Source organism: Canis lupus, chromosome 24 (genome assembly GCF_011100685.1).
Source record: "Canis lupus familiaris isolate Mischka breed German Shepherd chromosome 24, alternate assembly UU_Cfam_GSD_1.0, whole genome shotgun sequence".
Lineage (NCBI taxonomy): Eukaryota > Metazoa > Chordata > Mammalia > Carnivora > Canidae > Canis > Canis lupus.
Genome location: NC_049245.1, coordinates 9,692,753 through 9,709,452, shown reverse-complemented (window position 1 = coordinate 9,709,452; position 16,700 = coordinate 9,692,753). Strand labels below are relative to the sequence as shown.

At 37.3% G+C, this 16,700-nt stretch overlaps 1 protein-coding gene and 1 long non-coding RNA gene across 7 annotated transcripts in view; one reads left to right on the top strand and one right to left on the bottom strand.

Annotated features, from left to right (window-relative positions):
* TASP1 (taspase 1) overlaps positions 1-16,700 on the bottom strand; it is a 313,757-nt gene that overhangs the window by 62,968 nt on the left and 234,089 nt on the right. The window lies entirely within an intron of this gene.
* Positions 1-16,700, top strand: part of LOC111092202 — a 51,753-nt gene that overhangs the window by 25,534 nt on the left and 9,519 nt on the right. Inside the window, exon 2 of the long non-coding RNA XR_005377558.1 lies at positions 117-226. This is a non-coding gene — a long non-coding RNA (uncharacterized LOC111092202). The remainder of the gene's footprint in view (positions 1-116; positions 227-16,700) is intronic.

The following is a 16,700-nucleotide window of genomic DNA, read 5'->3' as shown; positions in this document are numbered from 1 at the left end:
CAAAGACTTAAGAAACAGTATTTCAGAACAGACAGTAGGTGTTTTCATCAACCAGAAGCTTAAGAAGTACATGTAATACGTAACATATCATGTCCAATTCTAAAATTAATCCACAGAGGCAGTTTATCATGATGGCTATGTACAGAATCAGAGCATCTTGGGTGCTGGGCCATGTCCTCTTTTTCCTGGACACACTGAGGAGCTACATTTCTCAGCTTCCTTTCAGGTAAGTGTGGCTACGTGACTGAATCAGGCCAGTGGACTAGAATACTATGTGCCACTACCAGGTCTGGCAGAAAATTTTCTTATGCATCATTCTCCATGTTCTTTCTCTGATGACCTTGAGGAGGAGCCTGGGACCTTGGCTCACAACTTGGAGGAGAGCCTGCTGCTAATCACAATCCCCAATTTGGATTTTAGAAACACACTTCCTACTGTGTTTGAGCAACTACATATTTTGGGGTTTCCTTCTTAGAGCTGCTGGCACTATCTTAATCAATAATGGTTCAATATAGGCCTCTGCACTTTCTAGCTGTGTAACCTCTGTTGGCTATATAACTTCTCAGAGCCCCATCTCTAAAATGAATATATTAGTGGCATTTATGATCAGGTTGATATGGACTACATGAGATATTGCATGCAATGAAAACATGTGTCAATAAATGTAAGATTATCATTAGTCAAACAAATACACAGCCATGAATAAAACATCAAACGCACAGTCTCTCTTGTAGATTATTGCATATCGCAGAATTGGGGAATTCTATTTTAAAAGTTTGATAGTCTACAAAAACAATGAGGTATTTTAAAGAAAAATTAGCTGCATGCTAAAAGGTAAGGTTCAAGAAAATGGTCACTTTTAGGTCAGTATTTTTGATGGTGCTATTTTGCTGCTACAGATAAAAGAATAATTGCTGAATATTTAGTAGCTGCTAAGGGTTTGTATATATCTGCTCACTATATAACTAATCTAAGGACTCAAAAGCAGTGAACATGTTTGGGTGCTAAAGAGAAAACCAAAATGGTAGAAAACTAGCAAACTGCCTTCTAAGAACATGTACCATGGTAGGGAAGACAAGCACTCTAAGGGTTAGAATACTTCAAGGTGTGTTTTCTATCACCACCAAGCAATTAACTCTACTCTGCTGATATTGATCAGGGGTCCTACAGCTGAACTCAATTCTGACACTGTCTACCAGGACATAGTGTCAGACTCTATAGGCTAAGGGCTCAGTCCCACAAGACTGTTCCTCCTTCCCAATCCAGATGCCATTCCCAAATCCAGACTGCCACTTGACCTACCTACAATAAATAGGAGGTTCCCATACCTCTCTTCAATTTTGCTCATTTTCTAGAATGACTCACAGAACTCAAGAAAACAGTTTACTTATTCAATTACTGGTTTATTGTAAAAGTATATAATTCAGGAGCAGCCAGATGGAAGAGATGCATAAGGCAAGGTAGCTGGGAAGCAGTTCAGAGCTTCCATGCCTTCTCCAAACATGCCATTGTCCCAGCACCTCCACAAGTTCACCAACTCCAGCCTACTGGGGTTTTTTGGAGGCTTTGCTACATGGGCATGACTGATTAAATCACTGGCTAGTGGTGACTGAGCTCAATCTCCAGCCCGTTACTTTCCCTGGACACTGGGGGATTGGCCTGAAAGTTCCAACTCTTAATCACATGGTTGGCTCCCTGGCAACCAACCCTCATCTTTAGGTTACCTTGGAGTTTTCTGAAAGTTGCCTCATTAACATAAACTCAGGTGCAGTTGAAAGGGGCTTGTTATGAACAATGAGACACCCATTTCACCTTATGGATATACCTCGATTTTAGGAACTGAGGACAAAAGACCAAATATTATAACAAGATATGATCCCACTGCTCTTAAGTGCTTACACTATTCCAAGGCTTTTTAAGTCGTGAGTCAGGGACCAAATATATATTTCTTATGATAAATCACAATATTACAGATATCCAAACACAAATGCCATAGAATCAGGAGTGAAAACATGGATGTGGATCAAAGAATTGAGGACGACATTCCAGAGGCCTTGGCACTGGAAGTCAAGTAGAGCAGGAGGGCAGAGGGACACAAAAATGACATGTTGGACCTTAGTGAAGGAGAGGTGACAGGTTTATGTGGTTTGAGCCACATAGTTTTCCCAAGTTTTAAAAATAGAAAGTATTTTTAAATAGAGAAGCTGTACAAAAGCATTCTGATTCCTAGCTTCCCTTGAAAAATTTGACAACCCTTGCATTCCTTCACTGGGATGAAGTGGAGTTACCTTCTTAAAGTACATTTTTTTCTCAAGAATTTTTCTACAGGCAGAAATCTCTGCCTGTGTCTTCCTGTGGTGTGTCCAGAAGGCACCCAATATTTGGTGATCCGTTTTCCACGGGTTTGGTCCACTGGGTTCAGGTGGTGGCAGCCTGATCCCTCCATATAAAATTCCCACATCAACCTTTTGTCCGATGATTTTAGCAGCCACTGATAATCATTGCTTAGACCCTTTATTTCATGAAGGAGTTCCCAAAGGGTGATTTTCCTCACTGATTTCACTCTACCTCAAGAGCTGAAATTCTTCTATGAAGAACTTTCTCTCATCAACTTTTTGATATTCCAAAACAAAGTTTACATAAGAAAGGAAAGATAAATACTTGATTTTTCCAAAGCCTTTTCAGGGTGCAAATAATAAGCCTTCAAAAACAGCCAATCATTCTCCCCATCATTTTCTGTGATGTTAAGAAACCAGTTTTTTTAGGAGAAAGGTGGTAAGAGATTAGAGGGAACATAGTTGGGGGTGGGGAAAAGTGATGGAAAGAGAAGGTGCAGCCTTTTTCTTCTTCATTCCTATCAGCTAAAGGCCAATTCTTCTATATTTTATAATAACGAAAGAGAGAGACAGAAACAAAAGAATTGCAAGAGCTACTTTCAAACTGGCGATGTGAAAGAAACTGCATATCTGTTTGGACTGGCTTGCTAGCTCTGTTCTGGACTAATTTGTACATTCATCTGTTTTAAGTCAAATATAGTACCTAGTAGAATGAATTAGCTCCTGGACTGGCATAAGTACTACTGTCAGTTAATATGGTAAAATTTGATCAAGGTCAATTTGATTATTTAGCAGAAAGTTCCTTCATCAAAGTGAACTGGGTGTTAAGATAGTATATGAGTCTGCTAAGGCCTCAGGCTGGGTGGCTTAAACAACATTAATTCATTTTCTCACAGATCAAGGTTTGATTTTTTCGAGGCCTCTCTCCTTGGCATACAGATGGTCTCTTTTCCATCAGTTATCCCTAGTGTCTCTTTCTCTTCTGCTAAGGACCTGAGTCCTACTGAGTTAGGGCCCCACCCTGTTCATTTACCTTAATCATCTCTTTAAAGGCCCTATCTCCACATGCAGTCACATTCAGGGTTAAGGATTCAAGATCGGAATTTGGGGGCTAGAGAAGGGGGAGAAAGACACAACTCAGTCCATAATAGGACCAGTCCCTAACAGATACAGATCTCAGAGTGATATGGAGTGAAATCCAGCAACGCCCATATATTCTGGTTCCTTTAGTTCTCGGAGCGGAACTCCTCCTCTTCCCACTTTGCTTGGTCCTTTCTCTTTCTCCACTTGCCTCCTTGCTGTTACTCAACCACACAGCACACCCTAGCTTGAAGGCCATTACAGATGCTGTGCCCACTGCCCAGAAAGCTCTTCCATCCAATATCCCTGTGGCTCGCTTATTCAATCCTGCCAGATCTGAACTCCAAAGCCACCTTTTCAAGAAGGTTTAACCTGGCCACTGGCCCTGAATCTCACTACCATCACTCTCTCTGCCTCAAGGCTTCCTATGTCCTTACTACTATCTAACCAGTCATATATTTTGCTCCTTTATCTTATTCATTCCTTGTCTCCCCTGATGGGACAAAAACTCTGTGAAGACAGGAAGTTTATCTGCTTGCTCACTGCTTTTTCCTTAGTTCCTAAAAGAGAGTCTGGTATATGGCAGGGGTTCAATATATCTGATAAACAAAGGATTTTATTTTATTTATTTTTTAAAGATTTTATTTATTTATTTCTGAGAATACACAGAGAGGAGAGAGAGAAGCAGAGACACAGGCAGAGGGAGAAGCAGGCGCCATGCAAGGAGCCTGACATGGGACTTGATCCCTGTCTCCAGGATCAGGCCCTGGGCCGAAGGCGGCACTAAACCGCTTGAGCCACCCGGGCTGCCCCAAATAAAGGATTTTAAATAAATGATAGTTGGGAAACAAAAGTGCAAATTGCAAATTAGACATTTTATATTTCTTGATTTTACATTTTATAGTTTTTGATTATAGTTTATGTAATAAACCTTTAGTGAAATTTGAATAAATGAAACAATCAAAATGATATTGAAGTTGTGGACCTTAAAAAAAAGTCTGAAAACAAAAGTCTGCACATTTCCCAAGACTGACACAGTATGATCCAACAGATTCTGTTCATTCATTTACACCACAATTGCATGTCAGCACACATAGTATCCTCTTTTAGAGAGAGATCATTGCAAACATCAGCTACTAGATAGTGGTCAAGTGGGGACTGTGTGCTTTGTGTGTCTCTTATGTTAGGCCACATTAATAAAATTTTGATGAAGTCAGCAAGACAAAGAATATGGAAAACACTACGGTTTGCATGAGCATTTTTCCTTCTGGAAAGCAGGACTCTAGCCTGGCTAGTGAGACATCAGTGCCTCCAGCTAAATCTTATGTTATCATGAGCATTTGAAGGGACAGATACTCTTTTTCCCTAACATCTTCCCTTCTCCTGTTAGTTCTGCCTTACTTTTCAAACCGTTGAGTCCTTGGTAACTTATATTTTTCCACCCATTAATGGTGTCACATGAACTTTCTTTTTTCCTTTTTAAAGATTTTATTCATTTATTTGAGACAGGGAAGGGAGAGAGAGAGAATGAGCAGGGAGGAGAGGCAGAGGGAGAGGGAGAAACAGACTCCCTGCTGAGAGGGAAGCCTGATGTGGGGCTAGCTCCCAGGCACCAGAGATCATGACCTGCGCAGATGTTTAACCAACTGAGCCACCCAGGCACTCCTCACATGAACTTTCTTAATATACTATGGAATAATCTGTATATTTTAAAGGATAAAGATCCATTTAGCTACAGGCTAGGTCTGTCTTCTATATTTATTACTATGTTACTTAGGGCATGTAAATTTGGTACTGTGAGGTGGCTCTGTTGGCTGAGCATATCTTATGTCTTTACATAGTAAATTCTTACCTCATGTGATAATAGTCGCTCTGTGCTTTCTTTTACTGGCACAAATATGATAGACCTTAAATGACCGATTCCAGGGAGAAGGGCAGAGGAAGTGTGTCTGGTTAGTTTTTATTGCTTTGTTTCTATTATGGGCATTTCTCCCCCCTTAATGAGTGAGTCAGGACACACCACCACCCCCATCCTTTTCCCAGAAGTTCCCTGCCCACTGGTTTCAAGAGCTGTCTTTCAAGGTGATATAACTTGTGAATAAGTATATTCTAAGCCTTCTTTGTGTGTGGCATTAAACCTTGGAATGTAGTTTACTACTCTAAAAATAGTTTGGTCTTTAGACTTCATCCTGAAAGCAGATGTCCTCAAGTAGTTGACAGTGTTACATGAACCTGCTTAATACAGTCCAGAATAATGTGTATATTTTACAGAACAAAACCCCATTTACCTACAGGTCTTAAAATCTGGGTGCTCACTTCCTAAACCTCTGTGATAGTGGGCAAGTCAGTGAAGTCTGAGTTATAAAATGAAGACTTCAGATTAGATTATCTCTAGAGTAGCCAGCCCCTCAAGTTTTAACATTCTCTGATGCTGACTTCATTTAGCTTGCATATACATTGTTAATGAGTTCAAAAACAAGTGTGTTACTTCTATTCCATCATTGTCTTAAACTAAAAGTAATAAATAGGCCAAAGCAATTTCAAGATGGAATTCCGAAGTTCAACCTAACAAATCAAGAAATATCAACAGGATGAGGAATTAATACCATATGTTAGTCATTTTACCGTATGTCACCCTACCTTGTTCTCCACATTTCAAACAAGGATGCCCTGAAAGATCCAATGATGAATATGGACAAATCACAAAGATGGTATTATAGTGAATTTCATTGTTAGTACTGAAACAAGGCTACATAAAGGGAAAAATTCTATTGTTCTCACATATAAATATCACGTCCAAGGAGCCTTAAAATGCCGTCTGATGAGAACAGCATGTTGTTCCAGTCTCAAGGCAACTTTTGTTACTTCTTTTACCATGCAGAAGACACCACACTTCACAGGCAACATCAGACAAGACTGCCCTCCTATTTTTAACTTAAAAGCCCTGTGAAGGCATCCACATAAATATGGCAGGTCCCATAGTACCTATTATACCATCACTCACATGGAGAATTATCATGAGTATTTCATTTCACTAAAGGTGATAAAAGCTCTCCACTATTAAGCAAATATTTATTCTGCACTTATTATGAGGGAAGAGAAGAATAAAACACACATGGATTTTGCTCTGAAGGCAATTATGTCTTTGTAAGATGCCGAAACTAGTTCTTTGTAAATCTAGTTCCTTATAACATCTTAAAAAAATACAAAGTCCCTGTATTTGTGTAATACTTTAATTTATATAGTGCTTTTGATCCTCAAAATACTATGCCAGGTAAAAAGATATATACTATACCTGTATTTCAGGTGAAAAAAAAAGCAAGGCTCAGAATGGTTATGTGGTTTGCTTATAGTCACAGAAGAAGTGGAAAACTGATACTTGAATGAAAGTCTGTGGACTCCAAATTTAGGGTTCTCTTTACTGCCACAAAGCTTACCGTGAAGGATTCTAAATCTAGCTCTGTTAAGAGACACACCTCTCACCGAAGGAGGTTTATGACTGCATAGTCTCCCAGGGGGACAATAGGGCTTGCTCAAAAAAGCTATTGACACAAATTTTGCCAACAAGTTTCAGGATGATTCTGGGATTCAGAAAACTGGGTCTGAGCCTTAACTCTGCTGCTGACAAAGTAGATAGTCTCAGGACTGAGGTCACTGGCTCTCTGGGTTTCAGCCTCTTTGTCAGTAAAAAATGAAAATTTTAATTCAATTATATGTGGGGTTCTCCTCTACTTTTGTATTAGAAAGGCTCTCTAAATGTTTGAATAAATATTTTTTCAAAAAAATCCATGTCTAAATTGTCCTAAAATTTAAGTCACAGATTTTTTACTAGCTTCTCTAAGAACTAGTTAAAATCCCAATTGGTCTTGGGACTTTGTATCACCTTGTCCTTAGACCCTAATATTGAGAGGTATTCTTAGAGGGTGGTTTTATGACCACCTACTGGGACCCACTACATCAGAGTATCTGAGGTTGGGGCCCAGAAGGCTGGATTTTCACCCCACTCCCATCTCTGCAGGAGCAAAGCCTGTCCCTAGGCTATCTCTTGATGAGTAGGTGGGCAGGCAGGAAGAAAAGTCAGTGGATAAGTCATGCAGACTAAATGTAACTACATATCTGATACCATAATGCTAATGCATATATACTCAGGTTGTAAAGACCTTTTGTACCCTCTACTCTGACTTAAATTTTTCTTTACTCTTCTTTTTCAGATATTTTAAGAGGAATATGTACTATTTTTATATTAAAAATTGATTTTAAAAGAACAAATCAAAAAAATCAAAAATAATAAAAATAATAAAAAAATAAAAATAAAAAAATAAAAGAATAAATCAGGGACAGGCTCAGTGGTTGGGCAGCTGCCTTCGGCTCAGGTCATGAGCCCAGAATCCGGGATCGAGTCCCGCATCGGGCTCCTGTGAAGAGCCTGCTTCTCCCTCTGCCTATGTCTCTGCCTCTCTCTCTCTCTCTCTCCCTCTCTGTGTGTGTGTGTGTGTGTGTCTCTCATGAATAAATAAATAAATATTTTAAAAGAATAAATAAAAAAAATAAATCAATATATGCCATTCCATGTATTCCACATAATCACAATTGTGTGTAAAAAACAAAAACAAAAACAAAAACAAAAACAAAAACAACTCACAGTTGCAAAACCAGAAGGAAATACACCAAAATGTTAACAGTAGTTAATGTGGGGTAGCTCACTGCATTCCAGAAGGATTCACTCAGGGCTATGTCTGAATTCTTTTTTCTTTCCATTATTTTCCTTCACCTTCATTATTGTGTAGTATGGTGATTTCGTGAGTGTATAATGCAGCAACACAATCTATAAATTAATCTATATCTTTGTATTACTGTTCTAGACTCATTTTGGAATGGGTAACTATGTCCCCACTCTACTCCCTAGCTTTGCTGAAAAGGAATGAAAAATAACGGTAATGGCCACAGAGGACCCAGGAACAGCACCCAGTTGAGTTGATCACTCTGTTTTCCTTGGAACACATTTTTCCCTTAGCTTCCAAGACACCATACTTACCTGGTTCTCCTCAACTTCTATGGACACAACTTTTCAGTCTCCTTTGCAGGTTCCTCCTCTTGTCATCAACTTATACACATGGGAGCTCCCCAGGAGTCAGGCCCCTTTTCTTCTATGTTCACTCCCTTGGTAATCTCAACTGGTCTTAGAGTTTTAAAAAAGCATTCATATGCTGAAACTCCCAAATCTACATCTCCAGCTTACACCTCTCTAGACGACTAAGTGGTTAGAACCTTGGGCTCCAGAGTTCAGATTGTTCAGCCTGAATCTTAGTTCCACCTTTTTGTAGCTGTGTGGCCTTAGATAAATAACTTGGTATCTCAGATATTTCTTCTCTGAGGGGCTAATGGTGGCATGAGGTGCTGAGCTAAGAAGAGAAGGTCTAGCTGAGTCCTGCAGGCCCAGGTGTAAGAGGTTTACCTTCATTTCTGTAGGAAGAAGCTCTCGGCCACCACCAATTCCTTGGTGAAGACAACCCAGTGGCCTCTTCTTAGAGAACCTAGTAGAGAAGTCTCAACATCCTGATAATTTATACTGACTGAAAATCCAAAATGTCAGTTACAATCTTCTGGTTGGTAAGCTGCCAGATAACATAGGTTTTAGCATCACTTGAAAAGAGCATCTTGTATTTGAAAAGAAATGAAAGGTTAATGTTTAAACTATCACAAAGAGTGAAACCACTATTTGCGTAATGGACTATTTCCCGAGAATTTCAGTCGATCTGTCAGTGAGGAATTTGGGAGGGGTAAAAATAAAAACCACCAACAAATGCTTTAAAGAAAGCTCTCCTTGTCAAAACCATCCGCTTCCTGACTTCTTATTGATCTGACCCATTTAACGCCAAAAAAACTAACTGCTAAAGCATTGAGACCCAGACAGCAGCATTTCTCAAGCTGAACTCCTGCTGCATCCTGGGAGATCCTCTCTGAAAAAAAGAAGCATGGTTAAATGTCAAGGAAATGGTACAAACTTATTGCTCAACCCAGCCCATTCTTATTAGAGCTAGATAGGCATGTGAGCACTTAATGGTTCAGACATCCTTCTAAAGGGGAGCAAAGTACATGACCTCCAAATATGCCACTTTGGCATGTGGATTATTTTGAGCTGAGGGCAACTGAGACCCAGCAGAATCAAGAAAATTTTGAAACCTTTAATCACCCAAAAGAACTAAGATAGGAGGCCTGGCCAGAAAGAGAACCATTATGGGAGATAATTTTGTATCTGAAGGGCCTATCTGTAGGGCAGGGCAAACATCTAATTACCAAACATCTTCTCTTCTTACTCTGAATTACTCTCCTCCCCTAGGAAGCCTCAGGTCCCTATACCATTCCTTATCTCAGGATTCTATACAAGCTTCAACTGACTCACTTGTCCTGTGTCTCCATGTTTTTTATGGAGCTCCTATATGTATGTAATTAAATTTGCTTTTCTCCTGTTAACCTGGTTTATGTCAATTTAATGAGTAGACCAGCCAAAGGAACCTAGAAGAACAGAGAAAAAAAATTTTCCTCCCCTACATTTCAATAAAGAATTCTCTGTGGCTCTTGAAGGTATCTTATCCCAAATGTTAATGAATGCCTTCCTTTAATACCAGCCACACTCAAACTACTATAAAGAGTGTGCTTTTATTTTGCTTTAATGCTGAAATCTCAGCTCCTTTTGCTGGTTCTTCCTCACCTCACCAACCACTAAATGTTGGGGAACCTCCAGGCTCAATAGTTGGACAACTTTTTCTCTGCCCATTTTATAGAAATATATCTGTGAAATGTTTTGGACAGAAAGTGACACATCTGGTTGCACTGGAGAAAGAGGAAAGAATAAACTCTCCAGACCTACCTCTTCCTCCAGTTCTCATTCCATTTCTTTACATCTATTTACAGCAAAGTTCTTCAAAAGGCTTGTCTATACTTGTTACCTCATTTTTTCCCCCTTCCTTTCTAGAAATGCTCTACAATCAGGTTTTTGCTTTGGCCACTCCAGTGAAATAGCTCCTATCAAGGTAACCAATACATTCCAATGCTAAATCCAATGATGTGTCCTCAGACCCTATTTCATGGTACTAGACTACTGCGTCTGATAAAGTTGGTCCCCCTCTTCTCCTTGAAGTATGTTCTTTCCTTGGTTTCTAAAACAGCACAGTCATGCTGTTCTCCACCAACTTCTATGGCCATTTCACAGTCTTCTTTGCTGGCTCCTCATTTCCCAAACTTATAAACATGAGAGATCCTCAGGCCTCTTTTCTCCTGTCTGTGTTCACTAACTTGGTGATCTCATTCAGCCTTCTAGTTTTAAAAAGCATTTATATGCTGAGATTCCCAAGTATATATCTCCAGCTTAGTCCTCTCTCCTGACACATTCATCCGACTATCTACTGGGCATTTCCACTCAATGCCTTATAGGCATCTCTATATTAACATTCCCCCTCATTCCCTTCAAGCCTAGTAAAGGGAAACTCCACCCTTCCAACTGTTCAGGCCAAACTCTTAGAAGTCATTATTGCCTTCTCTATTTCCCTCATATCTTTTTTTTAAATTTTTATTTATTTATTTATTTATGATAGTCACAGAGAGAGAGAGAGAGAGAGAGAGAGAGAGGCAGAGACACAGGCAGAGGGAGAAGCAGGCTCCATGCACAGGGAGCCTGATGTGGGATTCAATCCTGGGTCTCCAGGATCGCGCCCTGGGCCAAAGGCAGGCGCCAAACCGCTGCGCCACCCAGGGATCCCTATTTCCCTCATATCTTTATCCAATCCATCAGCAAATCCCATTTGTTCTACCTTAAAACTCACAAAAAAGTCAACTGATTCTCACCATTTGCACTAGAACTAACACTACAGTCCAAGTCATTATCATCATTGTGAGTGGCAACAACCTTCCACTCTGTCTTCCCTTCATAGCTGGAGTCATCTCTTAAAATATAAATCAGATCACGTCACACCTGGGCTAGTGAGCAACATGATGCTAGTGGGTTTCCAATGGCTCTCATCTCAGAGAAAAAGCCCAAATCCTGACAATGACCAATATGAACTTATGCGATCTGGTCCCCCACTGCATTCTAACCCACTAACACTGGCCTTCTCACTGATCCCCCAACATACTAGGAATACTCCTACTTAAGGGCCTTTGCACTTGCTGTTCTTTATGCCTGGAATGTTCTTGCCTTGCTCCCATAAATCTTACAAGACATATGTCTTGGAACAGTTGTCTTGAAACTCAAACGTCACCTCTTCAGTGAGACCTAACTAACACTGGAACCTTCCTACTTCCTAAAACCCTTCCCAGTTTCATGTTTCTTTTTAGCACTTATCACAAACATAGTATATGCCTTACTTATCTTGTTTATTATTTCCCCCACTGGCATGTAAGTCTACAAGCACAGGGATTCTTGGCTTCTGTCTTGACTCTTACGTCCTCAGAGAAGTATCTGAATATAAAAGGCACTCCATACCGTTTGTTTGATAAATACTTCATTTGAAAAAATGAGTTTCTGTGTTTTATCAAAACTCTATTCCTAGTTAAACTGAATTTTTTAAATAGCTACAATCTCAAAGCCAAAGAATTAGGGCTTCCTTCCTAGCCAGTCACTGTTAGCCACTATAATAGATCCTTTAGTAGCTCTACTACTGGTTAACTGAGGTTAAGAAAAAATGTATTTTTGTCACCTTTGATGGTGAAGATGTTCTAAATTGTACTTATTTCTTTTTTGTGTGCCAAATATGTTTACTGAACAAAAACATTGAAAAAAATGCTATATTCAGGAATTTGTTGTATCTAAGAGGTTATCACATTAAAGACCAAGTCTTCCTAGCTAACTATATGGCATTGGAAATGTGCAGAGAGATCACTGGGGCTTATTACTAACTGCCTATTAAGAGCTTGTTTTTTTTAAAAAAAAAAAAAAAAAGAAAGAAAAGAAAAAAGCTTGTTTTGCCAAGATATTCCATTGTTATCCTTAAAATACATAACATAAATAATTTTAATGGAGCAGTATAGTTGACAATTCTAACTATTCAAAATTTTACCATAATATTCATAAGAACTATCAATGGAAGAAATGAGGGGGTCATTCAGTTTTTCATCTGTTACAGGAAAGGCATTTAAAACAATATTAATTTTCTATTTCAAGTGAAGAAAAGCTGATTCCAAGTACTTTGAGCATCTCTTAATAGCAAATTGTCAACTAATCTTCATCCAAAATTTTATACCTTCAACAATACAGCAGACAGTATAGTCCAAACATGTATAGTATAGTGATGACAGCTCAAGAGCATAAAAGTCAATAATCAGTACCTATCACTTATTGCATCCAGCAGTATTTGAAAGGAATGTAAATAGAGAGAATAGCTCAACCATATCCAAATGTCTCCGTTAGTTATTACTAAACTGTTAAGCTTTCACCAATTTATAGCATGCTTTATTTACCGGACATAAAAGTCATACATTGCAACCAGCATAAAAGATTTTAATCCCTAGGATTAGATTGGACCCTCCGAGATGAAGGTTTTTAAAAAGGCAGAATCCATATTTTTTTTAATGCATGGTACTGAAATGAAAATGTATTCTAACAGACTTTGCTTAGGGATCAAAATCAACAATATCGATCAATCTCAAATGCCTGTGAGGCCAGCCAATGTAGGACTGTCAAAGTGGAGTGGCAGGCCCCACCAGTAGGATGACTACCAGTGTTGCCAAATCTGCTCTTAGAAGATAAATCAGAAGAAAAAAACTTCATATTTTTATGGAAAATTTAAAATGTTTAACTCCTGTGTAAAAATGTTATGGAAAATTTGGATTTTGTGCAAACTTAAATTTTTTATGTAAAAATTTTCAATTATTTAAAAAAGCTGATCTGCTGATGAATCCAACTTTTGATCTCAAATCTGGAGGTTACTGGGAAGGAGAGACAGTGGGGACAAATGTGTCCAAACAACACTCTCTGGGCTCAAAGTTCTACCCTGAACCTTGACAAGAAATCATTCACTAAATATGTAACTATGGAAAGCCTACATATGCTGTCTGGGGTGGTCATTAGCACCTCTCATATACTATATGCTTGGTAGATCCAGCTCCTGTCACTCACCAATTTAATAAAATAATGTGATGAAATTTCTTATAAAATAAATTGGTGATACTGAATATTTATAATCATAGAAACCAATACTTTGTTTTGAGTTGGGAAGTTAACATGGAATAAGAATGATGCCTCAAGACACAAGAAAAATCTCAAATAAACAATTGAATTCTAACACTTAAAGGAACATTCTATAGAAAAAGAAGAACAAACAAGGCCCAAAGTTAAAAAGAGGGAAATAATAAAAATCAGAGCAGAAATAAATAAAACAAAGACAAAAAAGAAAAAAGAATATATCAATGAGAACAAGAACTGGTTCTTTGAAACGATAAATAAAATTAATAAACCTTTAGCCAGACTCACCAAAAAGAGAAAGAATTCTCAAATAAGTAAAATCATAAAAGAAAGAGAACTTATAGCTGACACCACAGAAACATAAAAAATTATGATATTACCATATAAAACTATATGCCAAAAAATTGGATGACCTAGAAGAAATGGATAAATTTCTTGAAACTTACAATCTTCTGGGACTGAATCAGGAAGAAAGAGAATATCTGAAGAGATGAATTACTAGTAACAAATCTAAATCAGTAACCATAAATCCCCAATAAATGAAAGTCCAAGACAAGATGGCTTCACAAGTGAATTCTACCAGACATTTAAACAAGAGTTAATACCTTTTCTTTTCAAATTATTCCAAAAAAACAAACAAAAAAAAATAAAAAAACAGAAGAGGAAGGAATGCTTCCAAATTCTTTCTGAGGCCAGTACAGTATTACTCCTATATCAAAACCAGGTAAAGACACCACAAAAAAAAGAAAATTAAAGGCCAATATCCCTGATGAACATAGATATAAAAATCTTCAACAAAATATTAGTAAACCAAATTCAAAAATATTCATCAAAATCAAATGGGATTTATTCTAGGAATGCAAGGATGATTCAGTATAAACAAATCAATGTGATATATCACATCAACAAAATGAAGGATAAAATCATATGACCATCTCAATAGATGCAGACAAAGCATTTGACAAAATTTAACATCCATTCATTATAAAAACTCTCAACAAAGTGGGTACAGAAGGAACGTACTTGACATAATAAAGGTTATATCTGACAAATCTATAGCTAACATCATATGCAATAGTAAAAGCTGAAAGCTTTTTCTCTAAGATATGAACAAGACAAGGATGTGACTCCCACCACTTTTATTCAACATAGTTCAGGAACTCCTAGTTATAGCAATCAGACAAGATGACAGAAATGAAAGTCATCCAAATTAGTAAAGAAGAAGTAAAACTGTGACTATTTGCAGATGACATGATACAATATATATAGAAAATCCTAAAGACACTACTAAAACACTACTAGATCCGATAAATGAATTGAGTAAAGTTTCAGGATACAAAATCAATATACAGACATCTGTTGAGTTTCTATACACTAATAACAATATAATAGAAAGGGAAATAAAGAAAACAACCCCATTTACAATTGCATGAAAGAGAATAAAATACTAGGAATAAATTTAACCAAGAAGTGAAAGACTTTTGTAGTAGTCAAGAGTGATAACATATTTTAAAACATCCCTTCTGGTTAAAATAGCTATGGTAAAATAGTGAACAGTATTGTAATAATGTTACATAGTGACAGATGATAGCTATACTTGTGGGAAACATAGCATAATATATATAGAAACTAAATAACTATATTGTACACCTGGAACTATTGTAACATTGTGTATTAACTATACCAAAACAACAAAAGTTAACAAAAAAATTGAAAGACCTATATTCTGAAAACTAAGACACTGATGAAAGAAATAAAAGGTGACACAAGTAAATGAAAAGATATACCACACTTATCTCATGGACTGAAACAATACGGTTAAAATGTGCATACTACCCAAAGCAATCTACATATTCAATGCACTCCTTATCAAAGTACCAACAGTGTTTTTCACAGACCTAGAGCAAAAAAAAAAAAAAAAAAAAAAAAAAAAAAAAAAAATTCCTGAAATTGTATGGAACCACAAAAGACGCTAAATAGCCACACCAATCTTTAAAAAGAACAAAGATGGAGGTATAGTAATCCTAGACTTCAACACTTACTACAAAAATAATCAAAACAATATAGTATTGGCACAAAAACAGACACATAGATCAATGGAACAGACTTGAGAACCCAGAAATAAATGCAAACATATAAGGTCAATTAATCTACAACAATGGAGACAGGAATACAATGGAGAAAAGATCATTTCTTCAATAAATAGCACTGGAAAAACTATAAACAGCTTAATGCAAAGGAAGAAAAATGGACCACTTTCTCATACCATACTAAAAACAAACTCAGTGTGGATTAAAGACCTAAATTTAAGGCCTGAAACCACAATATTCCTAAAAGAAAACATAGGCAGTAATCTCTTGGACATTAAGCTTAGCAATATTCTTCTGAAGTGTCTCCTCAAGCAAGCAAAACAAAAACAAACATAAACAATTGAGACCTTACATCAAACTAAAAAGCTTTTTGCACAATGAAGTATACCATCAACAAGACAAAAAGGCAACCCATTGAATGGGAGAGAATATTTGCAAATGGTATATACAATACTCAGTTAATATACAAAATATATAAAGAACTTCTGGGCAACTGGAAGGCTCAGTCAGTTAAGTGTCTGACTCTTGGTTTCAGCTGTCATGATTCGTAGTTGCTGGGATCGAGCCCCACGTTGGGCTCGTTGCTCAGCATGGAGTCTACTTCACATTATTTCTCCCTCTCACTCTCTCAAATAAATAAATCTTTATATATGTGTATGTGTGTGTGTTTATATATATATATGTACACTTATTTATTTATTTAAATATATAAATAAATAATATATATATATATCTACAACTCAACATTAAAAAGAAAAAATTAAAAAGAAATAATCCAATCAAAAAATGAGCAGAACTGAATAGACATTCTTCTAGAGAAGACATAAAAATTTAATTACACAATAATACACTAATACTGGGAGACTTTAACATGGCACTTTCTGCAAATGACAGATAATCTAAGCACAACATCTCCAAAGAAACAAAAGCTTTAAATGATGCACTGGACCAGATGGATTTCACAGATATTTACAGAACTTTACATCCAAACGCGACTGAATACACATTCTTCTC